The 27,461-nt window shown below is 44.6% G+C and overlaps 1 protein-coding gene across 2 annotated transcripts in view; it reads left to right on the top strand.

Moving 5' to 3' along the window:
• The first annotated feature begins 1,095 nt into the window (after positions 1 to 1,095).
• Positions 1,096 to 27,461, top strand: part of TSNARE1 (t-SNARE domain containing 1) — a 472,330-nt gene continuing 445,964 nt past the window's right edge. For both annotated transcript variants that reach the window (XM_059478742.1, XM_059478733.1), the window contains exons 1-2: positions 1,096 to 1,195; positions 16,114 to 16,212. The gene's annotated coding sequence lies outside the window, so the exon portion shown is untranslated. The remainder of the gene's footprint in view (positions 1,196 to 16,113; positions 16,213 to 27,461) is intronic.

The following is a 27,461-nucleotide window of genomic DNA, read 5'->3' as shown; positions in this document are numbered from 1 at the left end:
GGCTCAGGTGGCCCCTCAGCCCTTTTAAAGCTTTTTTTAAGCAGAGCAGGGCTACTGGTGCAGAACTCCATTTCTGAACAGGCAGCTGGCTTGTCAGTCCCTTGTTAAAATGAATTGTTGGTTAAAGGCTCTATCAAGAAAATCCTCTTTATAACTCCTTTTGCAAGCCAGCCACCACGTAAAGCTGGTGTCGCTGGGCAAATAAAAAGCGAACTCCTCGCAGGTGCAGTTGTACTCCAGACTGCTCTATCAAAGCACTTGGGCTGGGTGAACCTCCAGTCTCGGGCTGCAATTTGTGGTGTTTTGGAGAGAATTAGTGGCTTTAGCAGCAGCAGGTTGGTGGAGCTTATTCATTTATTTCTGTAAGCAGTGCCCTGGGCACTGTGAGGCTACGAAGGAGGGCATGGATCTGTCAGGGAATCACAGAATCATTAAGGTTGGAAAAGACCTGAAGGATCACTGGGTCCAACCATTCACCCAGTACTGCCAAACTCACCACTCAACCCTGTCCCCAAGCGCCACATCTACACTTTATCTGAGCATTTCCAGGGAAAGGTGAACCCACTACTTGCCCTTTAGAATATTTGGCCAGCCTTCCAGTGAATAATTTTTCTTAATATCCAACTTGAATCTCCCCTGGTGCAACTTGAGGTCGCTTCTTTTCAGGCTACCTCTGGTTATTTGGGAGAAGAGACCGACTTCCCTCATGGCTACACCCTCCTGTCAGGGAGCTGTGGAGTGATGAGGAGCCCCCTGAGACCCCTTTCTACAGATTAAACACCCCCAGCTCCCTCAGCCGTCCCTGAGGAGGGGGAAGGTGGGGATGAGGAGGATGAGGAAGATAAGGAAGATGAGGAAGATGTGGAACAAGGAACATCCCCCGGAGCGGTGGCAGGAGGGGCGCGGCTCCTGAGGGGCGGCCCCGGGCCGCGCCCTGAAGAGGGAGGTGCTATGAGGTGGGCGGGGCCCCCTCGGGCCGTCCCCTCCGCCGATTGGTTGCCGGGTGAATGGGTCAGAGCGCCGCGTCGCGATGCACTCTGGGAATTGTATTCCAAAGGGGAGGTTCGGCCGGGAGTATCAGCGGGATGTGGACTACAACGATAGGGGGGGAGAGAGGCACACGTGGTCGCGGTGGGCGGGGCCGCGGCGGTCACGTGATGTTTGGGTGCCGGCTGTGACGGGCGCGCGGCGGCAGGTGAGGGGCGCGCGGCGGTGCCGCTGAGGGGACGGGGGGGTGACACGGGCTGGGAACGTGGGACACCGGTGACACTGCGGCTGTGTGACACGGGAACCGGGCTGGGCTGGCACTGGGGCTCTGTGTGACACGGGGACAGGCGCGTGTGTGTGTGTGTGTGACATGGGGACAGGCATGGCCTGGCGCTGTGTGTGGGCGTGCGACATAAGGACAGCGCTGGCCTGGCACAGGTTGGGTGGGGAGGGTGTGTACATGGGGATGGGGCTGTGCTGGCACTTTGGATGTGTTATATGGGGACAGGCTGGCCTGGGGGTGTGCGACACGGGCACAGGTGTGTGTGACTTGGGGACAGGGCATGGCACAGGGGGGATGTGACATGGGGACAGGGCATGGCATGGGGGAGAGGTGTGTGACATGGGGACAGGCTGGCCTAGCATAGTTTGGGGTGTGCATGTGACATGGGGACAGGGCTAGCACAGAGGGATGTGACATGGGGACAGGAGTGCCCTGGCACAGGGGGCAATGTGTAACATGGGGACAGAGCTGGGCTGGGACAAGCTGGAGGGCTGTGTGACACAGGGATGGGGCTAGCACAGGGTCTGTGGGTAAAACTTGGGGGCTGTGGCTGCTGTTGCACAGCAGTTTTTGTGTGTAATGAGTGATTTGGGGACAGGGCTGTGAGCAGGGAGGGACACGTGTGAGGGTGCTGTGTCCCATGTCACCAGTGACTGGCTGAGGATGGGATGTCCCTGCACCCAGTTTGCCACTGTCCCACAGCTGCTCAGGAAGAAACCCTGATTTATCAATTTCCAGCACAATGACAATGCTGGGAACTGCTCCTCGCTTGCCTCGTGTCCCGTTTTTGCTCAATTTTAACCTCACAGAGGGCATGATGTTGTTTACTTATCACTTTTTCCTCCTTCCAGGCTAATTCAGGAGCTTGAGGCAGTGGGATGGCTTTGGAAGTACAAGGAGAGGAAATAAAACCACTTTTAAAAGTACAAAGCGCCGCTTTCTGCGGTGGCCCTCGGCTGACTGCAGAAACTTTTTTTCTTTTTTTGGTTGCTTTTGTAGTTGGAAAAATGTTTGTGGTTTGAAGCTTTTAATAAAAGCTCCCCTGAGCTGTGGGGTACAATTAACCTTCGGCATCTGGCGCTGGAGTGGACTTTGCTGGGGAAACCTCGTGTTCCCATGGAAGTGCTCGGTGTCTTTGTGTGCATATCAAAAAGCAGAGGGTTTGCAGAGCTAAAAGCACGTTTCATTCTGCCACCAGCACGCTGAATATGCCCTGCAGAACCCTCTTCTTGTTGGCATTTGAAGTTGTGTGTGACATTTTGCAGCTTGAGGTGCATCCTTGTGTCTGGGAGTGCTGCAGGAACAAGGAGATGTTTGTTTGCAAACCCTTGCGTGGGGTGGCGGCTCCCAGTTTTGCTTTGTGCTTTATTCTGCACAGAGGATTTAGGATTCAGCTGACTGAATCCTTAATTTTTACTAGCTGTGGAGTGGGAAGGATTGATTAAAATATGAGGGGTTTTCCCCCACCCTTTTTTTTTTTTTGGTTAGCAAAAAGGTTTATACTTTATGAAGCATTTATCCCTTTTTCCAGGCTGGTTTTTTCCCTTTGCAGTGGGGCTGTGAAAATAGAGTGCTCAATCCTGCCCTGCTGTGGTCCAGGTGTCCCTGTCCAGGTGTTTCTGCTCAAGTCACCACTGACTCAGCCCAGCTGCTGTCTGACCCCTTGATGCTCTCCTGCTCTGCTGTCTGCTGCAGCTGTGATGCCCTTTTCCATCTCATCTCCAGGCTGAGCTCTGGGTGTTGTCTGGAGTGTTGATCATGGAATGGTTTGGGTTGGAAGGGACCTTAAACACCACCCAGTTCCATCCCCCTGCAATGGGCAAGGACACCTTCCTCTGTCCCAGGTTGCTCCAAACCCCATCCAACCTGGCCTTGGACACTTCCAGGGATGGAGCAGCCACAGCTTCTCTGGGCAGCCTCTGCCAGGGCCTCCCCACTGTGTCAGTAAAGAATTTCTTCCTAAAATCCAATTTAAATCTACCCTCATTTAGCTCAGTGATATTCCCCCTTCTCCTATCACCCCATGTCCTTCTGGAAAGTCCCTCTTCTTTGTGTTAAAGCAAATTCAGGTTTTTAAATCCCTGATGTGTCAGGGCATTGCTGTCCTACCCCTTGTTGCCCTCCTGCTTTGCCAGCTGCAACATCCTATTCTCTCTCATCCTCAGTCTGGTTTCTGGACTTCTTCTAGGGTGTTAAATGTGCTGATTCCCATTTTCCAGTGGTCATCCATGCAACAAATTACCCTTCTTGTGCTCTCCAAGGCCTCCCACCTTCCTGGTTTGCTTTTGTTTATTAATGATACCAAAAATTAGCTTGACCAGTAATGCAGCTTTGATGGATGTGGGAGAGGCTGATCAGTGCAGCCACGTGTCCTGCTTGATCCAGGCTTCTGATTCAGATTCCATCCCTCTTTCCTCCTGTTATTGTGTCTAAAGCAAGAGTTCCAGGGTGGTGAGGCAATGAACCAGGCTGCCCAGAGGAGCTGTGGGTGCCCAGTCTCTGAAAATACTCAAGGCTGGGTTGGATGGGACTTGGAGCAACCTGGGATAGTGGAAGGTGTCCCTGCCCATGGCAGAGGTTGGAACTGGATGAACCTAAAGGTCCCTTCCAGCCCAAAGTGTTTTGTGATTCTGTAAATTATTTAGTTGAGACTGGTCGAGTTTAGTTGGCCAAAGATACTGGTAGAACACAGATTTTAATATTACAATATTTTATTCCCATCCTCTCTTGTGCAAGCAACCTCATTCATTTTCTCACAGCTCTATTTATTTATTTATTTATTTAAAATATTTTAAACCTCTTATCATTTACTCCTCATCACACAACCCTCTGGTGTGACCAGGTCTCCCTACCTGCTCTGGGTCTGGAGAATCTTTACCAGGAGTGGAGGAAAAATAAATATTCGGTGTTTTGATAAATTTGCACATAGATATTACAGCACTTAAAATGTGATTGAAAAGAAAAATAAAAGAGGGAAGCTGAAAATGAATGAGAGTATGTGCTTCCCCTTCATATATATATATATATATATATATATATATATATATTTAAAATGGTATTTTGAATTGGTTTGTTCTTCTAGGATTTCAGGAATATTTAAATACCAAGTGTGAAAGGGCAAATAATATCAAGATAAAAATAACACTTTTGATTCCCTGCCTGTACCATAAACACATTCTGCTCCATGAAAGTGGAATGAAGTGTTAAAAACTTGAAATTTACTTATCCCATCTTTATTGTCCTCCTTCCTACAGTTCACCTGCTTTGTGCAGTGGGGTCAGCTGGGTGGCTCTCACTTGGGTTTTTATGGACTTTCCAAGGGTTGCTGGTGCTTCAGAGGACTGGAAATTGGTGAGACCTGAGGATTTTAGGTGGGCAGGAGGAGCCTTTGTTTATTTAGGGTTGAAGTTGATATTGTCAGGGCAAAGGCTGATTGCACTGGAAAGGACAGGTTTGGTCCCAGTGAGGATGGATGGATGGATGGATGGATGGATGGATGGATGGATGGATGGATGGATCTTTCCACCCAGGGCATGGTTGGTCTTGTTTCCACCTCTGGTGTCTGGGCTGGGGGATGAAGAGATTGAAGGCAGTTCTGTGGAGAAGGTCTTGGGGGTGCAGGTGGATGAGAGGCTGGGCATGACCCAGCCACTGCACTTGGAGCCCAAAAATCCGAGCGTGTCCTGGGCTGCATCCAAAGCTGGGTGGGCAGGGGCTGAGGGGGTTCTTGTGCCCCTCTGCTCCTCTCAGGTGAGACCCCACCTGCAGAGCACAGGAAGGACATGGAGCTGCTGGAGCAAGTCCAGAGGAGGCCACCAAGGGGTTCAGAGGGATGGAGCCCCTCTGCTCTGGAGCCAGGCTGCGAGAACTGGGATGTTCAGCCTGGAGAAGAAAAGGCTCCAGGGAGGGTGTAAAGTCCCCAAAGTGCCTAAAAGGGCTCCAAGAGAGCTGGAGGGGGACTTTGGACAAGGACCTGGAGTGATACAACAGGGGAAAATGGCTTCCCACTGGCAGAGAGCAGGTTTAGATTCAATATTAGAAAGAAATCCCTTATTGTGAAGGTGAGGAGGCTCTGGCACAAGTTTTCCAGAGAAGCTGTGGCTGCTCCATCCCTGGAAGTGTTCCAGGCCAGTTTGGAAGGGGCATGGAGCAACCTGGGATAGTGGAAGGTGTCCCTCTCCATGGAAGGGGGTTGGAATTGGATGGTGTTTAATGTCCCTTCCAGCCCAAACCATTCCATGATTCCTGACCATTAGAATGTGTGTGTTTTCCTATGACACGATCCCCTCAGTCTAAATTTAATCCAGCTATTTATGCATGACCCTAACTCACAACTGGAGTATCAGAACGTACGTCCATGATGATGTTTGTGGGGAAAATGCTGCAAAACTTCCTCAACAGCATCACCAACCTTTCACGGTGCATTGTATTTTACAGAACACTTTTTGCCATGTGCAAATCCAAAGTGTGGCCCCAAACTGGCATTGGTGTTTTTGGCACAGGGCACCACAAGGCTGGAGGAAGGCTCTGCCTTTCACTTGATGCTGAACAGAAAGCTTCATAAAATATTGGTGCTTTTTTGCTACTGCAAAAGAGCCAGAAGTGTCTGTATTTTGCTGTCAGAAAGGCTATTTGTGGTTTTTAATAATACACTGTATTTCCCAAAGAATATGGTCAAGATAAGAATCCTACTCCCTATTTTTTTTTTCTACTTGCCTTGCAAATGGTGGCGTCTAAGATTAAAATAAAGCAAGGGTTAAATTAATCTGATTTAACACTTGCAGGGAGGTTTCTATTTAAAACTCTTTTTCTTCGAAGTGTCACTAGTCAGGAAATTCAGTAGGCAGGTGCCATCTCTTTGTTGCAGTGCATGGGCACATCTCTGCAGTGTTTCTGATGATGGAAAAAATAGCATTTAACTAAAATAAAAAAGGGGCAGGATGGATTATATTTTTTTTTATGTCCATTTTGTGTGTCCATTAGAAAAGCAAGGATTGCACTGATAATCAGTTGCTTTTTAAATATATCCTGAAGATTGGTACAAAAATAAGAAGAAATGGTGTATCAGCAGGTGGTTTTGAATTATTTTTTTTTTTTTTTTCTGGGATGCAGAGCTGTGGGGAAAAGCTCTCCCAAGGGCCATTTAGGTGTTTTGTCAGTTCATCTGCTAGGATGCTGCAAGAAAAATCTGGAAAATATTTTCCAGCTACTCCTTGAATGAAGTCAAACTTGGCTGCAATACCTATACTTACGATTTTAATGTTTTTGGTAAAATTCCTTTTTTGGAAGTAAACACTGATGTTGGGTTAGGTGATGATCTCTTCACTCTCTCTGTCATTTATTTCTCAAATAAAAGCAGAAAATAACTGCAAAATGTTTGATGCTCTTCATTGTGTAGCGTTTTTGTTCTTGCTCTGCTGTCCCCCCTGCTGCAAAGCCAGACATTGCAAAAATAAGATTTTTTTGAGGTTATTGAGGACTTTATTAGTCCTCCTTCTCCTCTCTGCATACATTTATTGTCATTCTGGTCTTGAATAACTTGGCCATGTATTTTTTTTCCCCTTGTAGGACTCCTCCATCATCTCGTGCATGGAGTAAACGAGTACAGGAGACAGCCGTGCTGTAGGATTTTATTCCAGAGCTGTTGCCATAGTTCTTATTTCTGTAAAATAAAACATTTTCTTCTTCCACGAGAGACTTTGATCATGCTCATTGCTGAAACCTGTTGCTTTTTTTTCCCCATTTTTAATGAATCTTCTTGTGATGCTTCTGCGTGGAGGAGGGAGGTGCCTCCTTTGTTTTTCTACATGTGAAAAATCAGGCAGATTTGGAGGTGTTATAACCCAGATTTTTGGATTAACCCATTTCTGGGCTGCGTGAGATGCCAGAGACTCAAATATGCTATGAGGGAACTCCCAAACTTGCTATTAATGGCTGCTTTGTACAAAATCCCATACAAAGCCAGGAGTTCTGTTTTTCTTCGTCCTTCTTCCCCAACTTTGAAATTCCCTAATTTTTTGTGAGAGGAAAAGGGGGGATGGCTTTAAGCTGAAGGAGCTGAGCAACTAGTCTAGTGGAAAGTGTCCCTGCTCGTAACAGAGGTTTGGAATGAGATAATTTTTAAGGTCTCGTCCAACTCAAACCATTCTGTGATTCTATGATTTACTGACATGTGACATCTTATGACTGTCACCACAGTCCTCATGCAGTGGTGCTGCCTGCCCAGCTCATGTGCTCCAGTTTTTGGGGTGCCTTAGAGGAACAAAATCCTCCTGGGCTGTTCAGGGAAGATTTGGATGATGTCTCACTGGTTGTGGAATAGTCACTTCAATTTTAGATTCATTGAATCATAGAACAGTTTGGGTTGGAAGAGACCTTCAGGATCGTCTCATTCCAGCTCCAGCCATGGGCAGGGACACCTTCCACCAGACCAGGCTGCTCAGAGCTCCATCCAACCTGGCTGTGGACATTCCAGGGATGGGAAATGCTCAGGATCACAGGGACCAGTGCTTGCAATTCACTGTAGGTAATTGCAATTAGGTTTGAGTTGAATTATTAGCAAATGCTTTGCAGCATCCCGTATCCCAGCATGGAGATGTTCACCATGCTCCAAGTTCTTCTGATTTTGGAGATAAAAATGCTGCTGTGCATCTGGAGATGGGGAGGTTGAGACTGCAGAAGTGCTGGGTAGCACCTTGTTTCATATAACCCTGTACGTGACAGAAATTCTTGTTGGAAGCTGCAGATCTTAAGATTTCCCTTTGTGTGAACTGAATCAAGAGCTAAACCTTAATACAGTTTTTTACTATATTTTTCCCCACAAAAACAATTGATTTGTGATCCCTTGTGACACAATTCGCTTTCTAGACTCTCATGAGATCCTCCTAATTTCTAAATACCTGATTTGTACAAATTTAGACATACTGTTACATAGCTAGAGATGTGATTTACCTTCCCCAAGTGTACTAAATGTCTTCTGTTGTGTGCCTGGTAATCTCCAGCTGCTCTTTACCTGAGGGCCTGTTGCTGCTGGGGTGACCCTGATGTCAGTCCCATCAAATATTCTGCTGCAGGTTGTGGATGCTCAGGGAAAAAGTATGAAAAATTAACCTTACAAAATACATATGTTATTGAATTAACAACTGATTTCTGTAATATAGTGCATAAGACTATATATATAAAACTCAAATATATATAATAATACTGGATGTGATTTTGTTTGCTTTTTTGTTCTGGTTTTTTTGGCCTTTGTTTTAAGGAATTTAAAATTTTAGTCTCTTCTCTGCCAAAAGTGCTGTGGGATTGATGTGGGCAGGATGAGGCCATGGTGAATACTCATAGCTGTGATCAGGGAAGTTTGTCCAACCTCTTGATCCTCCCCATCGTCTTGCTTGAAAATCCCATGCAGGTTTTAAAGCTATCCAGAGCTGCAGCAATGCTGAAAAATCAAGTCATTTTACCAAATCTACTTTTACTAATAATAAATATGGTAAAACTCTACAATAATTAAAATAGTGGTGCTCAAATTGTGTTGAGGTTACTGCATGCTAAAGGTTCAATTTCTCAGTGTCAAAGACCTTCAGCTTCCATTAACAGCAAGTGCTCAAAGATGGTAGTAGGTGGCAAAATGTGGATGTGGAAGCCTGAGAAATGCTGTCCAAAGCTTTTTGACACTTGTCTTTTAGAGAAAAACCGTGTGCTTTCCAAAGCTCTCCTAAGTTTTGATCATGCACCATGGGGAGGTTTCATAGCTATTGGTTGGTTTTCTAAAAATATAATGGGTTCTGTCCTAGTACTCAAACTGGCCCCTTGGAGAGATGTCTTAGCAAGTGGTGAAAACAGGATTGCAATATTTGTGTAAAACAGGACACCTTTTAATTTGAAAAAGTAAACTGAGACTCTCACTACAGATATTTTCCTGTTGATAATCTTCGGAGCTGAGGCAGGTGGGTTTCATAGGATCCTATAATGGTTTGAGTTGGAAAAGACCTTCTTCCAACCCCCTGCCATGAAGAGGGACACCTCCCACTATCCCAGGTTGCTCCAAACCCCATCCAACCTGGTCTTGAACACTTCCAGGGATGGGACATCCACAACTGATCTGTTTTTGTCTCCTTTTTCCCAAGCATAGGGCAATCATGAGACTGGAATTCTGGTGGGTTGGGATTTTTTTCCTCTTACGGGAATACTGGCAAATTAATTGTCAAGATCCTCTTCCCTGTGCATGGAAGCCAAGGTCTGCTTTTTTATTTTATTTATTTTATTTCTATTTCTTTGCACATTATTCAGGTGTACCTTTGTTTCCTTTCATATATAAAGATATCCCACAGGCTCTGAGGTCTTCAGGCTTGCTCTTCTCTCTTTGGACACTTCTTTTCCTACTGCACTGTGCTTGCCTTCCATTTAAAAAATAATTATAATTTAAGTGTAATCTCAGAAACAGAGTTGTGCATCCTAGTCCTGTTTGTGAGGCATTTGAGCACAGAATATAAAGAATGTGCAGAAAATAGTCTGGAGATCCTGCTGTCCCCAGGGGCACTCACTGCCTCTCTGCCTGTACTTCCTGAATTTGACCATCTCTTTTCCTTTCCTTCCTGGTGAGACCAAAAAAAAAATTTTTGAATTTTCCTTTGTGGCTGTTTTGTGGGTTTGAGATGCTGCTGGCTCCTTCAGCCCCATCAGGGTGTGAGATCCTCCTGCTGGGATGGTTTGGCTTTTGCTTCTTTCCTCCACCAGCAGAAAGGAAATTACTTTTCAAATTTTCTGGTTCTTCCTTGGTTGGGGCAATAATCCAGGTCCTTGGAAGCAAGTGGTGGCCTGCAGGGTAAGGGGATGAGTGGTTTCCACTGCTCATTTACATGCAGGTCATAGGAGGGTTTGAGTTGGAAGGGACCTTCAAGATCATCTTGTTCCCATCCCCCTGCTGTGAGCAGGGACACCTTCCACTAGACCAAGCTCCATCCAATCTGGCCTGGAACAATTCCAGGCAGGTGAGTCCCTTGGTTGCTTTCCTCTGCAACAATTTGGTCGAGGGACACTTGTGGACTTGATATCCTCCTTGCTTCTCTCCCACACCCCAGAGAGGCAGCTGGTTGTCATGAGTGGATGTCATCTCGATGGACATCATCTCAAAGTCTGCCAGCATCATGATAAATCCCTTATTATTGGCTGGAGCAATGTCCTCTGGTGGTTCTCCACCCTCTGTTTCCATTAACTCACCATCCTGGGCAGACTGAGCCTGGACATTTTGCCTGGCTGGCTGCAAACCACTTTGCAGAGTTCTCCTGAGCAGACCAGGGTGACCTTGTACTCACTGATTTGGTAGCCGGGCTCCGATGCCGATTCCCTGTGTGGCATCTCATAAATAGCTCCAGTTTTCAGTTTCATTTCCCAGACCTGTTTACACCTTGCCAGAAATAATTACAACCTCTGAGCCTGGGGTTTGCTGGGTGAGGGGGAGGAGGGCAAGGAGAAAAACCTGCAATCCATGTTTTTTCGTGCACTGTCGTCAACGTGGTGCTGCCAGTGGGATTGGGATCTCCCTTCTGGGGCATGAATCAGGCTGTGCTCGCATCCGCCCGGCATCGCTCCCCTTCTGTGCTTGAGAATTCTTCCCCTTCCTCTGTTCAGCATCATCTTAAATTCATATCCCAGGCGGTGCCTCCCTCACCTGTTTTATTACCTCTTAATGTGTTTTCCCAAGAATGTCTCGCATGCGGATAAACCTCTCCCGCTGCCCTTGTAAAACCAGTTCTTTCTGCGCTCTTCCTCCTCCAGCGCCTGGGCATTTTTCCTCCATCCATGCAGAGCTACTTCTCTCCTTTTTGCCATGTTTTCTTGAGCACCTTTGGAGCCTGAGCATCCTCCTGGAGAAGCGGGTGGATGCCATCACTGCCGGCTTTGCATCCGAGCCGGCGCTCGCTGTGGTCATGTGTGGAGCCAGTGGGGAAGGCAGGAATATTTTTAGCCTGCACTTCTGTGAGCTGCTCAGGGGGCCGCCCACAGCAGAGTATTAAAATAATAGCGGGGACATTGGGTAAGCTCTGCAGCAAAATGTTGATATGCAAATTGCCATCTTAAGAGCAAACCTCAAGGCGATTTTTGGCAATGCATGCAAGGCTCCAGAGCGGTGTGTTTTGAATAAAGATTACAGCAAAGGGATTTTGCCTGGAGGCCACGCTCATCTAATTTATTCTGAAGCTTAGCAGAGCTGGTAATTCAGTGTTGGAAGCCAACAGGGTGAAACGTATGCACCTTTAAAAAGGTATTAGATTAGCATTGGTGAAACAAAATGTCACGTCACCTCTGTAACTGAAATTTCCAGGCTTGCAGGAGCAATAAATTCGGTTGGATTTCATTTGTGAGCAGTTCCTGGGCGCTGTCCAAGGAAGAGGCGGCTCTGATGGCAGCAGAGTTGGTTTGGGAGGTTTCAAGGCATTACCTGGTGAAAAAAATGAGCTTGTGCCAGCTGATTCCACACTGCTTGGACTTTTCTCTTCAACTTTGGTGGCGTATGGCTTGGCTGTTGGAAACCTTGCAGTAAGAAATCAGATCACACATTAATTCCTTATTTTTGTTGGGTTTTTTTGGGTTTATTTTCTTGGCTTTTGAGTTCATGTTGGCACTACTAGGAAGGAAACAGGAGTAAATTTGTGGTATATTAGAACAGTTTGAGTTGGAAGGGATCTGAAAGATCATTTTGTTCTGACCCTCTGCTGTGTGCAGGGATGCCTTCCAGTAGACCAGGTTGCTCCAAGCTCTATCCAGCCTGGCTTTGGACACTTCCAGGGATGGAGCAGCCACATTGACATTTATGTCATGTCAAGCTTCCCATCCACCAATATCCCCAAGTCCTTCCTCTTCTCAGGGCTTTTCTCAACAGAGGATTTGAATTCTTTCATTTATTCCAGTTCTTGAGGAACAAGGATGAAATTGTAGGTGTTTTCATTATTTTTTGTTTCCCTCACCCATCAATGCCCCAGCATTGATAGGTAAAGGAAAAAAGTTCATGTCACAACAAATATATTGCTTTAGAATTGAAAAGTGGCAGTAAATTAAAACAACGTGTGAGTTTTGGTGGTTTTTTGAATTTTTTCATTCTTGAAGACTGTTACAAATCCATCCCTTTTAGAGGTTGGAGAGAGATGATTTTGAGTGGGAATAAAAGTAGTTGGTAGCTATTTTTTCTCACTTTGAATGAAGCATGGAAGAACCAGGTGGCTGAGACTCTGTGGGAACACATTCTGACTTTGATACAAATTTGTGTTGATCAGATCTTAGTTCACTTGTATCCTTTTACTTTAATTACGTGTTCCAACACCATGAGACTTTTAAATATCAGATTTTGAGAATGTTCTCTGCCAAAACTGCATGCTTTAAGTGCAGATCCTGTTGGCAGGCATCTCAGGAGCTGTTGACTTCCCTCTTTTGTAACCTCATCCTCTCTTGCTGAGTTTTTTTCCTCCTTAAAATTCTAACATCGTTTGATAAAATAGCCAAGCTCATGGGTGTGTAGCCCTGTGAAGATCACTGTGTCCTGCCTGCATCCCAACAGAGCCAAGTGAGAACAAGAACAACATCTTTGGAGTTTGGTTCAGGCACATCTTGCTTGGATCTTGTTTGTGTCTGTCCTTTGGTGCATCCTGCCTCTCCCTGGCCTTAAACACAAGATGCTGGTTTAGTCTTCTCATGCTGCCTTGTGCCTTGATGAGATATTGATTCTTCCCTTCAAGGGGATGAAACTCTGCTCCTGACTTTGAAATGCTCCAGGTCTCCACCTCTCCATTATTGTTCCATCTTGATTATTTCATTTGCAGGAATGTTCTTAATTTTCCCTGAAGCTTGTTTTTTGGTGGTGTATCAGGGAACATCACAGCTTACTGTCATGCCAGTGTTTTTGTCTTTCCAGATTGTGTTTCCTGAAATTTCCCATCAAATCTGTGTTCAACTCCTTCTGCATTCAGTCTCCTATTTTAAGGTCTTTATTGCAGGAATTATCTCCGTAGTCTGTATTTATACAACATTTCATGTGATGCAGATGTGATTCCAAAGTGGTGCCTTTGATAATACCTTTAAAATTGTTGTCTTAGTAGTTAAAAATCTTGAGAATGCTGTCATCTTACATAAACATATTTATTTATATAGGTCAGAGACAAAAATTAAGACATATTAAGACACTGTAGATGTTAATACTTAAAAATCAAATTCAAATAATTAAAATATACATGTATTTTTTTATGGCCCTACCTTAGTTCCTTTGGTAGTTACGACACCAGCTGCTTTCTGTGGGGCAGCTGAAATGCTGAACTCTGATCTCAGCAGATAGGAAATATTTTTGTAAAGCTGTGCATTTAGACTAATTCTGCCTGCCGTAGAATGTGCTGAGGATTTGTGATCCTCAGCAAGCATTTGACAGATCTTAACTAGATCTGCTCTGTCTTGTCAATCAAAATTAAACGCCCACCTCACTCCTTCCTACTTTCTCTCTCTTCCAGCCTTTTTATTTAGGTTGGTCATTAAAATTGCTCATAACCATAGAAACGAGGAAAACCCGCCCCTTACTTTCCAGAGCCTCAGAGTGATATTCCTGTACTGACATCATGTGAGTTACATACACGATGGCTTAAAAAAAAAACCCCAAAACCTGCAGGTGGGCAGAGTTGTCATTAATTCCTCCCTATAATGGAATTGTCCCAGTGGATGCCAACCAAGGATCACATCCCTCTTGCATTCCTGTATGGAGAATGCAAAAGGGACACAAAGGAGAGGCCCTGCTGAGGAAAAATCACCAGAAACAGATTGAATTGGGGAAGAAAACATCAATTCGGGGGATGGAACTGGTGGGAGGATGAGATAAGGAGAAGATGGATGGGCAAGAAGTCTCATGTGCAATGCGGGGTGGTTTTGATCATTCCAGTATTGGTTTTCATCCTCCTAGGCCTGCCCTGGGTGCTTTGGGAGAGGGGCATAATGATATTTCTGGGAAATTGGACCACCAAGTTTCTACACTTAAGGACCTGAATCCACAATTGGCAGGATGGGGTGTGCCATGGCTTAGCTTGTTCTGGAAAATTGCAGTGACCACTGGTTTTTTGCTTGTACAGGCAGTTTAAAAATGCTTGTCCCAAGGCTATGTGAAGGTGATAAAAACTCCTACCTAGCATCCAGGAACATCCTGAGATTGCAGTGCTGGACTCTGTGTGCTGCACAAATAATTCTGTTTTCATTTGGAGCAGAAGTGCCTCAGTTTGAGACAAATTTTGTCATTTATTTCTCCCCACCTTCAATTGCAATAAATCATTTGTAGGAAAGTCTCCAGGATGGAGATGTGGATTGTTCCTGAATTACTTGGATGTAAAAGTTTCACCACTCTTTTAATCTGAAGGCTTGTCTCTTGGGAAGAGGAATTTTGACCTTTGGCCAGAGAAATAACAAGGAAGAAGTGTTGTGTGATGTGGCATGACAAGGTGCTGCTGAGCAACATCTTAAAATTTAAAGGTCTTCCTTATTTACCCTGTCTTTGAAAGCTGGTTCTGGGTACTGCACTTTAACTTAAAGGCTCTTAATCATTATTTTTTCCCCATGTTTTGGAGTTGTTGGCTTTTGAGGGTGTTGAAGTCGATTGTGTAATCAAAGAGGAGGAAAGGGTAATTGGATGGTTTTTCTAAGGGTAGAAAAACTCAAGGCAGGAGCTCCTTTGGCATCCTCTGCTACTCTCTTTGGCCCTGATGTCATCCCATGTGATTTTACTTCACCATTCCATCATAAGGAGGGATCAGAAGGCTTTCATGGTTAGTCTGGAAGGCTGTCTCCTGTGTGGTGATGCTCCTCCTGCTTAAAACAAGCCCAAAATATCAGCATTTTCATTAAAACACTTTCTTTGAGGAATAATTGGTGTAAAAAGTCTGTAATGTTTTTATTTCAGTACTTTGCCCAGTGTATAAGTGCCTCTACCTGAGTTGCCTAAGCCCTTCTTTTTCCTCTTTTCTCTTTTACTTTTTATTAAAACATAACAAACTGCATTAAAAGTGTCTTAAATTCCTTCTGGAGCATTAGTTTCCAAATTTGGGCATAAAAAAGCCCCACAAACAGTTGTGAAAGTGTGTGTGGGAAATGAGTTTAGGATATCATTACAGTCTCCAGAGTTATCTGAATTTCTGGATTCTTATGGTTGCTGTTCCTGATGAGAGGAAATGGCCTCAAGTTGCACCAGGGGAGGTTTGGATTGGATATAAGAAAAATTTCTTCACTGAAAGCATGGTCAAGCATTGGGCAGAGTGCTGGGGAAAGTGGTGGAATCACCTTCAAAAGTCCAGTGCTGGGTCCACTTGGTTGTCTCAGTGGTGTGGTTCTCTCTCAGCAATCCCTATATTTGCATGGGCTTTCTTTTTGTAGGAAATGCTGTAAAAATGTACTAAAAACATCATAAAACCAGTTTAACTGGCTAATACTGACTATAAAATATGACATGGCTAAACAGGGGGAAATGACAATAATGTGCAGACAAGTTGCAGAAAATGAAAATTACTTACTGTGTTTCACTAGGCATCCCCTAAAGTTTGCACCCTGAAATGAAAAGGAAGAAATGTTCTTTTGTTTCCTTTTTTTTTGGTGTGTGTGTTCCATTGTCAACATTGTGTAGGCCAAAAGCAAAGCTTGCCTAATATATGGATATGTTTAACAAATTCACAGGGTGTGAAAACTCCCAGTTGAATCTAAAGATACAGCTAAAACCTCAGTCTTGGGAATCCCTGAGCTTCAGGCTGAGGGAAACAGAGCAGATGAAAGTCTATTTGTGCTTTTCACATCTGATTTTCTTTTTATTTTCCCTTTTATCTAAACAGGAACAATACTGCTGAGCTGGGCCTTGGGTCCATTGGGTTATTGCTTCCAAGTTCCCAACAAGTGGCTCCGCAGCACAGTGGAATAAAATTGTGGGTGAGGTAATGTTTGCTGCTTTCTTTCCTTGATAATCCTTCTCATTTAATTTTTTATTCTTTGATTTTGGTTGGTTTTCTCCACATCCTTTCATCTCACCGGAGGTGATGCTGTGTGTTGTAGGGGAGTAGGGGTGTAGGAATGCTCTGGGCTTTGCTCCTGCAGATGTTCACCTCTGGATCACATTTTCTGCTCTTGCAGTGGTTTCTTTGTTTTAACTGGTTACCACTGGGTGATCTCCATCCAAATTTTCCCTCTGACCTCTGATCTTGGCTGTACATTAAGCTCTGGGATGTCCCCTTCTCATGGAATGTTGACTTTGAGCTGGGCTTTCTGGCCAAAGCCAGAGTTGCTGGGTGTTCTCTGCTAGGAACAGATGGTCAGTGAAAGTTCCATTTTTCAAGGTGCAGCAGACTGTGTCTGTAAAGCCTATGGAGTTCTTTAACAGCAATAACAGTTTTCTTAAACTGCATCTGGTTTTCCCACCTGGAATATCGTTAACGGTAATTTGTATCGTGGCTGGAATGGTTGTTTCATGGGCTCCGGCTTAATAGGAGGAAATAAGTATTTTCTTGGGTATTTTTGGTTTAGTGTCTGTTTTTTCCTTGTTAGGATGTTATAACAGAATTAGTAAAATGAGTGGATTCTGATATATCTAAAATGATATATCTAAAATGATTCTGATATATCTAAAATGGATATATTTATCTGAATTGATTGGTTATCTTGCACGAAGAAACTGAAGATACTGAAGAAATTTGAAACAAATCCTAAAAAAAGGTTTTCTAAATTTTAAAAATATTTTTCATTTCTTTACTCCTGTTTTCCACAGCCCTTGGAGCGTTGGCTTGTTCCAGCCCCGACTCATACACAGAGCTGAAGAGATTTTGTAACATTCAGTAAATAATATGCATAAATTGTGCCTATTAGCGTTCTGAGTAATTACCAACAACAGAGTAAATTCGAGGTTAATGAGATTAACGGGGCAGAGGAAGGAAAGCTCTGAGTGCCCCTCCCGGTGGCCCCGGAGCCCAGGGTGGCCCCGTTTCTGTTGACAAGCCCAGCATGGCTGGAGCTGCAGCAGTGATTTTGCTGCTGTTCCCCAAACAGAGCCTAATGAGTTCCTACTGCTGGCATTCTGCTTTAAATGCTGGATAATGTTATTAAAACCCACTCCTTGTGAGGGTTGTTTTTAATAGTTGTGTTTAATAGTTTTGTTTTTCCCCCTGTTTGCTCTGGTTCTGGGGATCAGTAATAAGGTGCCTGGTTAGCCCTTATTCTCTGACATCTTCTTCCAGACATCTGGTACCCTCCTGGATGTCTCCTCAAAGCCACAAGAGGAATTGACCAAAGTCTTTTCATGTTACTGTCAGAATATTGTACTCAGAAGTACTTTGAGATTAACCCTTGTTTTCTTATCCTAAGATCCATCCTGGCTTGATTTCATTAGTCCTGTGCCTTTTTCCCTCTAAGAGCTCTTCATTACATGCTCTCCAGTAAGTCTAGCAGGGACAGAAAGTCCAATTTCCAAGCAAAACATTTTTATTTTTCTACTCTAGTATCCCTCAAGCCCTCTCTCTTTTCCAGGTTAGTGGGTTTTCTGCTCTCTGTCCATCATCTTCCAGCATCCTCTGGCAGTCTTCAATGTTTTATCAATGTCACTACCTCAGAATTGTTTATTTGAGTTTTCTCCACCCAAAACTGCATCTGCGTGGTTCCCTCGAAGCTCTGGGCACCGACTCCCCTTGCTGGTCACGTCACAAACTGCAACCTATTTTTTTTTCTGTTTTAAATGAAAATGCCTTACCCAGAGACCTATTTCGTTTACTCAAGATAAATGTTGTACTTATGACTCTGTTTTTTCTTGTTCCGGCAGTTCTGATTAAACCATGAACTTTTCATGTAAACAATTCAGGTAGAATAGGTGCACTGCACATTGCCTAAATGAATTATTCACCTCTTAGCTTTTGTTTTCATTTCTTGGTTATTCATTTTTCTTTTTTTGTGTGGGCTTTTTTTTTAGATTTATTTTATTATTGCAAGTTGTTCTCCTCCTGTTTCAATCGTGTAGTGCAGTGATTTCTCTCTCCTCTCAGTTCTTTCACGTTTTGTTGTGAGGTTGACTGGTTAAGGGATCAAAAGTACATATAGTGTTTTCCTCTACCCTTCCAGTTGTAGGGAATGATGAGGAGGAAGCAGGAAGATCCAGCAGATCAATACCAGGCCCTGAGCCTGGTATCACCTGCAGATATTTGGGTTTTCTTATGGCATGCTGTGTGCGTGAGGCCCTTTGTTCTGCTGTCTCAGTGCAGGTAGGGGAAGGAGATCCCTGCAGCAGCAAAGGCACCAGGGTTATTGATGTGTTTGAAACCATGAGAATGGCCGTGTAGGAATTAGGGCTCCTTCCCCAAAAAGAGATATGGGAACAATAGCCCAGCTGAAGTGCACCTGCACCACAGCATGGGCAACAAACAGAGGGAGCTGGAAGACCCTGTGCAGCAGGAAAAATATGGCACAGTTGCCATGAGGGGAACATGGTGGGATGAGTCCCACAGCTGGAGGGACAGGGAGCAGAACGAAGGCACCATAATCCAAGGGGAAATGGTCAGGGACCTGCTGTGCCACTTGGGCCACCACAAGTTCTCTGGGGCCACATAGGGTCACAGAATCACAGAATAGCTTGTGTTGGAAGGAATACTAAAGATCATCCAGTTCCACACCCCTGCCATGAGCAGGTGCAAAAAGCAGGGACATTTCCCACTGTCCCAGGTTGCTCCAAGCCCCATCCTGGCCTTGAACACTTCCAGGGATGGGGCATCCACAGCTTCTCTGGACAACCTGTGCCAATGTTTCTCCACCCTCAGTATGAAAAATTTCTTCCTTAGAACCTATGATGATGAGGTTTTAATAGGAACAACTCCGCCCCTGTCCTTTGCAGACATGATAAAGGACATTTTGAGGGAGGGTAAAGTAGATACTGAGTTTTTTTGATGGGGTGATCTCTCTTCCTGTTCCCCTGCTCCCCATTGGTAACTGGGGGAGCAGTTGATCTGAGTGTTGTCTCTCCATGCCAAGGCCATGATTCCCACTGCTGGTCAGCCTGTGGGGAAATCCTGCTGGTGCTTCCAGATGTTGCAATGCAGCTGGACAGAGAGGTTGCTGAGCTCCAGGACAGCGAGACCTCCATAAGTCAAGAAACGCGTTAAATCGTAACATCTTAAATGGCCATAGTTTCATTGGGATATTTCTGCGAATAGAAAAGTGATGGAAACAGCAAACATGTGTGTGTGAGTGCAAGGGAGGGACATTGCACATATTTCTGTGCGAGGGCAGGGGAAACGACTCAGCTTGCTGCAAGCTTGTTGCTAATATTTGTGTCTGAGTGCTTAAATTTCACAAGAGATATTACGACTTGAGAAATGTGTTTTGCTGCCTTGTAAGTGTATGATTAAACCTTCATCATTTTCTTCCTTTTCACTGTGGGAATCTTTAAGTCGTTATGCTTGTTTTCTTCAGGCATCATACTGAAAGCAAAGAGTGGCGTTGTTATTTATTTATTTTTTGGAACGTGCTCCTCTCTGCCTGTTTTATGCAAAAGCACTTTAATTGATCTTTCAGACAGTCAAGAAGAGGACAAAGAAGAAAATATTTAATGCAGCGTATAATTCTTTCTGGTTTTGCCTCAAAATAAAAAGCCACTTTGCAGGGATTTATGTATCTAAACACGTTTTATGTAGATGGAACAGCTACATTTTATCTGCCTACTGCAGGAGGTTGATGCAAAGAAATGCCTTGATCAAGGGTTTGAACTGGTTCTGGGTAACTCCCAAACTGTTCCAGTTGTGAACACATTGCCACCTTGATTACAATTGTTGCATCTTTCTATATTTGTGATTTCCTTGACTATTTTAATTTAATCTTTTTGAACGTTAAAAATGAAAATGATGCAGGTCCTTTCCTTGCTGTGCTGTACTGAAGCGCAGTAACATCCCATTCAACCAGGAGTCCCTTCCATGCATTTTGCAGCTCCAGGATGCTTTGGATGAGGTGAGAGGACTGTGGCTTCTCTTTAATTCTCCTGCGGCATCCAGAGCTTAGTCAATCCTGGCACTTGAACACAGATTGCCTGAACTGCAAAGCATCACTTCAGTGTCACCACCTGCCTTCTGTCTATTTTAGGTGAAACAACTGCAGGGATTTGATGCTGTTGTTTGCTTCCCTTCAAGGTTTGAAGGTTGAACATCTTCAGTGCCGGTGGAATCAGGAATATTTATGGGCTGGAATCACCTTGCTTTGGCTCTGTTGTAGTCAAAGGTCAAATTTAAATAGTGTGTGTCAGGTTCTGCTCCGTGTTTGTGATTTGTTGTGGCTGAGATGTGGAATGCGCACACGAGTTAATGCACACTTCTGTACTGCACACTTCAATGCTAAAGATATCTGGACATGGCCTACAAGAGTCAGCTGAGAGACTGCCTGAAAGCTCTCCCTGAAATAGTGAGCTTTGGAAACCCCTCTGTAGCCTGGGAACACTGAAATGGGGGCCATGGGCTTGTTGCCACCTTCATGTGCTGGAGATTTTGTCCATTTAATTGAGTTAAAATATTTGGAAGAGATTCATCTTTTTAGAAGTTGTGTCAATGCCTTGAATGTCTCGAGTAAGTGAAAATCCCTTATTGAAATAGCTTTTTGATAGTTTGGAGGTTTTCAGCAGCATTCATTTGAAATATGCCTTGTGCCTTGACTTAAGAGGGCATTTTCAATATATTTTTGGGTTTCTTTTATTTAATATTAAGCTTGAGAAAGAACAGCCCCTGTCAGCCACCCTCCCCCCCAAAAAGAAGGATGAGTAAAAGCAGGAAATAAGCAAGAGGAGCTTGTCATTAAACCTAAATCCACTTACAAACATCTAGTAAAAAGGCATCTTTAGAGGCTCGTTCTGTACTTTTATTGCAAGGATGGTGTTATACTGCTGTATATATCAGAGAACTGGGTAACAGCACGTCCTCTGTCCTCAACAACTGCTTAGAGCTGTAGGTTTTTGTGCTCAAGCCGATTAATATTTTAGCTTGATGTCTCCAAGGGTAAAATGAAGGAGTAGCTGCTCTGAGGGATTAATACAGAGTGAATTAGATGTTTGTAAAAGGCATTAAAAGTTGCAGTGGCTGTGTTGAATCCCAGCATTGGAAATGTGAGGCGGGATGCGGGGGTGCATCCCCCTGCTGCAGAGGGACATCCATCTGGATTGCAGGATGAAAACATCTGGTTTTTTTGTTAGTTGGTGCTTAGATGACATGAAAAAAGGGGGAAAAAGCTTACTCCCTACTCCCTCTCCTCTTTCCCAGCGTCAATCATAAAAATAGTTGTAAGAAACCTTGGGGATGTTGCTTCTCTTTTCCCTCACAGTTTCAGCCAGCACCACAGGCCAAGTGCTTGTGGGTACCACAAGGATGATGTTTCTTTACCCCAGAAGCTGCATCCCGACTTTTTCTCCCTATCAGCTACAAGGCAGGAATATACAGCCCAGTGGGCAAGGAGATGCCCAAGGAATAGCTCACAATAGTGGGTGGTGGTGTCCTCTGAATGTCCTGCTCCTACAGCATCACCGGGATGGGAGCCAGGCACCATCTTTGACACAGGTGGACACTAACTGGGGGTATTGAGACCTGTTTTCCCACTGCCAGGGTTATTCTGGAGCCCCAGCAATGCTTGGAGCAGCCCAGCCCTAGTTCTGCTGGTCGGGCTCAGGGCTGGTTATTTTGCCACCTTCTCAGAAATCGCTGTCAACTCAGCTCGCTTTTTTTAGAAATGTGCTTTCATCATTTGTGATCCGAAAGGCTCTCCTGCAATGGAGGAGGTTTGGGCTGTTATTTTTAACTGAATGTTTCATTGATCTCATTTACAGCACTCGCTGCTGGTCCCTGTGTTAGCAAGAGAGCAGAGAGGCAGCCGTGGTGTGGGATAGGGAGGGAGTGCTGTGGGGAGGTCTTGAGTTCCCCCTCTTGTCAGAGCTAATTCATCACAGAGCTGCAGCCTAAAGATGACTTTTTGCATAATTTTAGGCCAGTAAAAGTCAGGGCTCCACTGTCTTGTAGGTGAATTCATGGATTTCAGCCCTGTCCAACATTTTGGCCTCGGTGTCTTTAAGCCAACACCAGAGTCTGATGCATTACAAACAAAACCCCACCAAGAATAATTTAAAAAAATGATTAGATTTTGGATAGACAAGATGCAGTTTCAGCTCTTATGAAGCAGCTTGTGCTTTCTCTTAGTTAAATTAATCTTGCTGCATTCCCAGCTGAAGAGTTTGAGTTTCAGCTACTGGCACATGGTGGGACCTTGGCTGATGTGGGAGGATGGTGGGTGGTTTGTTTCTTCTGGGCACTGTCATTCTCTCCTGGAGAAATGGAGGCTCACCTTATCACTCTCCACAACTGCCTGGAAAGAGATTGTAGTGAGGTGGGTGTCAGTCTCTTCTCCCAGGTGACAAGTGACAGGATGAGAGTAAATGGCCTAAAGTTTAGGGGAGGTTTAGATTGGATTTTAGGAAAAGCTTCTTCACTGCCAGGGTTGTTAAGCATTAGCAAAGGTTGCTCAGGGAAGTGGTAGAGTCACCATCCCTGGAAGTGTTCAAAAAACGTGGATATAGCACTTGAGGATGTGTTTTAGTGGTGAACATGGTGGTGGTGCTGGGTTAATGGTTGGACTGAATGATCTTGGAGGTCTTTTTCAACCTTAATGATTTTCTGGTTGTCTGTGATATGGAGAACAAAGCCTTCATGGAGTGTAAATGGGAGCTGGGAGCACCTGAAACCTTCAATGACAGGTTTGAGTGTTCACCTCAGTCCTAACCAAGTGTGTAAATAAAGCTGAAAGCCTCAGGAATGGGTGATTTTTCTACTTGATGAGCCAGAAAATTAAATACAAACAGAATATCTGGGGCCTGGGTCTAAAAGTAAGAGCAGATTAGCACTACTGGATTGTTTACAGAAATATTTTTTTACTTTTTTGATAGTTTGAAGTTTCTCACTTCCTTTAAGGCTTTCTTCTGTCGGTGTCTTTCTGCCTCTTCCGCTGAAGTAGGTTGGTTGAGTTAATCACATTAGAGGGAAAAAATACAGTTCACTGATTTTCTCCTCCACCCAACCATCAATGTATGTATTCACCAAGCACGTAAGGACTTAATATCTCAGTGTCCTCAAGGAAAACTCAGGCAAATTCATTGACTATCTATTTTTTTGGTATCACACAATCAGTTAACATGTGTCCAGGTCTAGATGATCCATGTGGGTTGTTTGCTGCCTCTCTGGGGGCTTTGGAGAACAAATTGAGGCATGGATGAGTCCTGAAGCTGAGGAGAGGAGTGTCCATGGATGCAGGGAGAGTGTGGAGAGGTTGTGAGAGAAGCATCATGAGGATATGGAGTAGTAGAACAGGGGTTGTCATGGCAGGAAGTTTTTTGTAGGGGACATAGGTGGGGATTCGCTGTTGATTTCTGCAGTCCTCAGTTTATGCACAAAAGGGATGTGTGGGTTTATCACTGCTAAGCCTTGTGTTGACAAAAAAAAAGAGTAGAAGAGATATCTTTTTTTTCAATATGTTCTGAAACATTTAGGACATTGTCCATAATCTTCCTGATGCAAAATAACTGAATTATTTAGCATTCCATATATTTGGTGTATGCGCTCTCCTCCCGTAGAACTGATGAGTATGTCAAGGAACTCAATTATGAAAAGTAGGACCTCTGTGAGGTCAGGGTGACTACCTGTGTTTTAGAGATCCTCAGGTGTTTCAAGGCTAGTGTGTTCATGTGGATAGTCCAAATTTAGAAAGGAAAGTAGGGTGAGATTCAGCCTGTTGAGCTACGTTGAAGAAGCTACATTGAGCTTCTTCATATATTTACAGAATCACAGAATATTCAGGGTTGGAAGGGACCTCTGGAGTTCATCCCATCCAATCCCCTGCCAAGGCAAGGTGATGCAGGAACACATCCAGGTGGGTTTGGAATGTCTCCAGAGAGAGAGAATCCATGCCCTCCGTGGGCTGCTGTTTCACCCTCTGTGAAAAGAAGTTCTTCCTTGGGTTGAGGTGAAACTTGCTGTGTTTTAGTTTATGGCCATTGACCTTGTCCTGTTGCTGAGCACTATAAAAAGAGCCTGGCACCATCCTCTTGACTCCTTGAGATATTTGTGTGGATTGATGAGATTCTCCTCTCAGTCTTCTCCAGACTAACCAGGCCTGGCTCCCACAGTGTCTCCTCACAAGAAAGACCTTTCTCCCAGGTGGACTTTGAACCATGGAGAATCTACTGAATCCAGTTGACTGCTGATAACCTAGAACTATAGAACCTTGGGTTGGAAGGGATGTCAAAGAGCATCCCATTCCAACCCACAGCCATGGACAGGGAACCTTCCACTAAACCAGGCTACAGGCAGTACAGACTTCCATAAATTTCTTCCAAAAAAAACAACCTAAAGAGCCTCTCCTTTACTTGAGAAGCTGTGTTTTCATCAGGTGATAGTGTTCAGGAGGGAAGAAGTGAACTCTTTACATTGCTTATCTCCTGTATCTCAGTGCTTATCTCCTGGAGCAGTCACAAAAAGGCTGAAAGCTGAAGTGTAGCCAGCTCAGGGCAGCAATCCCCTGCACTCTGCTGCAGGGAGATCCTGGCTCCCCAGACTTCTGCACCAACAGGAATGAGCCATCTGGGAGGCAGGAGATGACTCCAGACTGTTCTGCTGGTATGGATGACTTTGCCAAGGAGGAGGTTCCTGTCACACTGGGTGCTACTATTGATGGCACTGATGCAGATCTTGTGTGCTCCATCATGAGCACTGGAGATGAGCTCACTCCTCTGCCTGGAGTGATGGAGGCTCTTTGCACACCAGACTTTCTCTCTGGTTGCTCTTTTCCCTGAGTGCCCAAATAAGCACATTTTTTCCTCTTGAAATGTTGTTTGTAAACTTTTCTCTTATCTTCTGCTGCCTTCAATTTACTAATGACCTTTCCTGCAGCCTGAATGCAGTGCTCCTGGTACTGTGAGCAATATAAACTGTCTTAAATTATACCCCTTGTCCTCCATCCATCTCAGTTTGGTTTTGCAGGGAGATCGTGTTTCATCACTTGGAGTTTGCTTTCAGAATTGAGGATGGTGATAAATAAATGCTGCTGGTAGCAACGGGAGAATGTGGACTGCTTTAACCAACTCGATATGTGGAAAAGAATGAAGAAGGGATTTTTAATTTTATTTTTTTCTTCATTTATGACTTATATGGAGCCCTGTATCTTCTTCACCCTAGGTTTTCTAGGGTTATAGGCAAAGATGCTCCTGTCAGCTGATTTCCTGCCTCACATCTGGAAATGCCAATGAGGGTCACTGCAGTAAAGGCAGCTGCACTAATGCCAACTCTGCTATCTGTGCCTTCCTTTGCATGCTTCCTCTGCACCTGGAATTGTTTCCCTCTCCATGAAATAACTTTTGATTGGACACCTACAGGTGTGTTGCTGTATTTTCCTTGGTAATCTCTGACACTCCCCTGATTTTTACACGGCAGTTTAGCAGAAGGGCTGTTTAGATCCAGCTGTGTTGGCATTCATCAGTTTTGCTCTGACTTGACTGCAAACAAGACCCTATGCTTTGTTTGCAGTCAAGATGGTGAAAAATCCTTAAAATAGAAAGGCAAATTCATGCAATGAATGATACAGATCTAATTTTTGGATTAAAGTGACTAAAATCAGGCCACTGTTTAACTGAAGGACACTTTTCTGTTAATTATGGTCCAAATTTCTTCAACAATGGCAGAGTAATGTGGCAGATCCATTGGTTGGAGCACAACAGATTTATGTTGGAAGCAAACTGTAGCATTTGCTGGCTGGGCACAGGATACTTGGGAAGCAAGAACTGAGTCTTTGAACCTCTGATTGTGAGACACCTGCTTCTTATGGGGGTTTTGGGATACAGTACATTGATATTCTGGTGCTTGTCAGAGTATGTATATAAAAATTATGGAATCACAGAATGGCTTGGGTTGGAAGGGACCTTAAAAATCACCCAGTTCCAACCCCCTGCCATGTGTAGGGACACCCTCCACTAGACCAGATTGCTTCATGCCCTCTCTATCCTGGCCTTGAGCACTCCCAGGGTTGGGGCAGCCCCAGCTTCTCTGGGCAGCCTGTGCCAGGGCCTTACCACCCTCATAGTTAAGAATTTGTCCTTCCTAATATCTAATCTAAACCTGCTCTGTTTAAGTTTGAAGCCATTCCTCTTTGTTCTCTCCAGCTCTCTTGCAGACCCCCCTTCATCTACTGAAAGACCCCCGTTTTGGTCACCCTGAAGCATTTGCTTTTCCAGGCTGAACAATCCAGATTCTCTCATTGTTTCCTGACAGGGGAGGTGTTCCATCCCTCCTCATGGCCCATTTCAGAATTACAGAATCATTTTGGTTGGAAAAGACCTTATGGATCATCAAGTCCAACCCTTAACATTGTGCTGTGAAATGAAAGTGACTGGAGAACTGGAGCATTAGTGGCTGACTCCATTGCTTTTCGTTACACCACCGAGACTGGCCTTGCTGTGGATGGGGACACCAGCCAGGATGTCACAAAAGAAATGGCTAAAGCACAATGCTGAGGAGGAACATCTCCATCTGCTCTCCACACTCCATCTGCTGAAGAGCAAGTAGAAGGCCCCTCATTTTCCACAGAAGTGCCTTTCACCTCCTGGCACTTCATCTACCACTTGCTGTGTCTACTTGCCCTTCTACCTCAGGAGGAACCGTAAACCTGGTTGGTTTCCCATTTGTTTACTCATAGATAATCCACTCACTGGGTATTTGCTGCAAGTGTTGTGCTCTGGTCTATTTCTCCACCCTGGTGTTTAATTATCTTTCTTTCCTTGAGTCATAGGATCTCAGAATAATTTGGGTTGGAAGGGGCCTTAAAGATCAAGCTCCTGCCATGGGTATGGACAACTTCCACTATCCCATGTTGCTTCAAGCCCCATCCAATCTGGCCTTGGACACTTCCAGAGGCATCCACAGCTTCTCTGGGAAATCTGCCAGGGCCTTACCACCCTCACAGGGAGGAATTTATTCCTAATAACTAATCTAAACCCACTCTCCTTCAATTTAATTAATTTCCCCTGTGTCCTGTCACTTCATGCCCCTGTGAAAAGTCCCTCTCCACCTTCTCTGTAGGGCCCTTTTAGGTGTTGGGAAAGGCTCTAAGGTCTCCTGGAGCCTTCTCTTCTCCAGACTGA

Source organism: Ammospiza nelsoni, chromosome 1 (genome assembly GCF_027579445.1).
Source record: "Ammospiza nelsoni isolate bAmmNel1 chromosome 1, bAmmNel1.pri, whole genome shotgun sequence".
Taxonomy (NCBI): domain Eukaryota; kingdom Metazoa; phylum Chordata; class Aves; order Passeriformes; family Passerellidae; genus Ammospiza; species Ammospiza nelsoni.
Note: the sequence above shows the minus strand (reverse complement) of the source record. Positions and strands in the feature narration are given on the sequence as shown.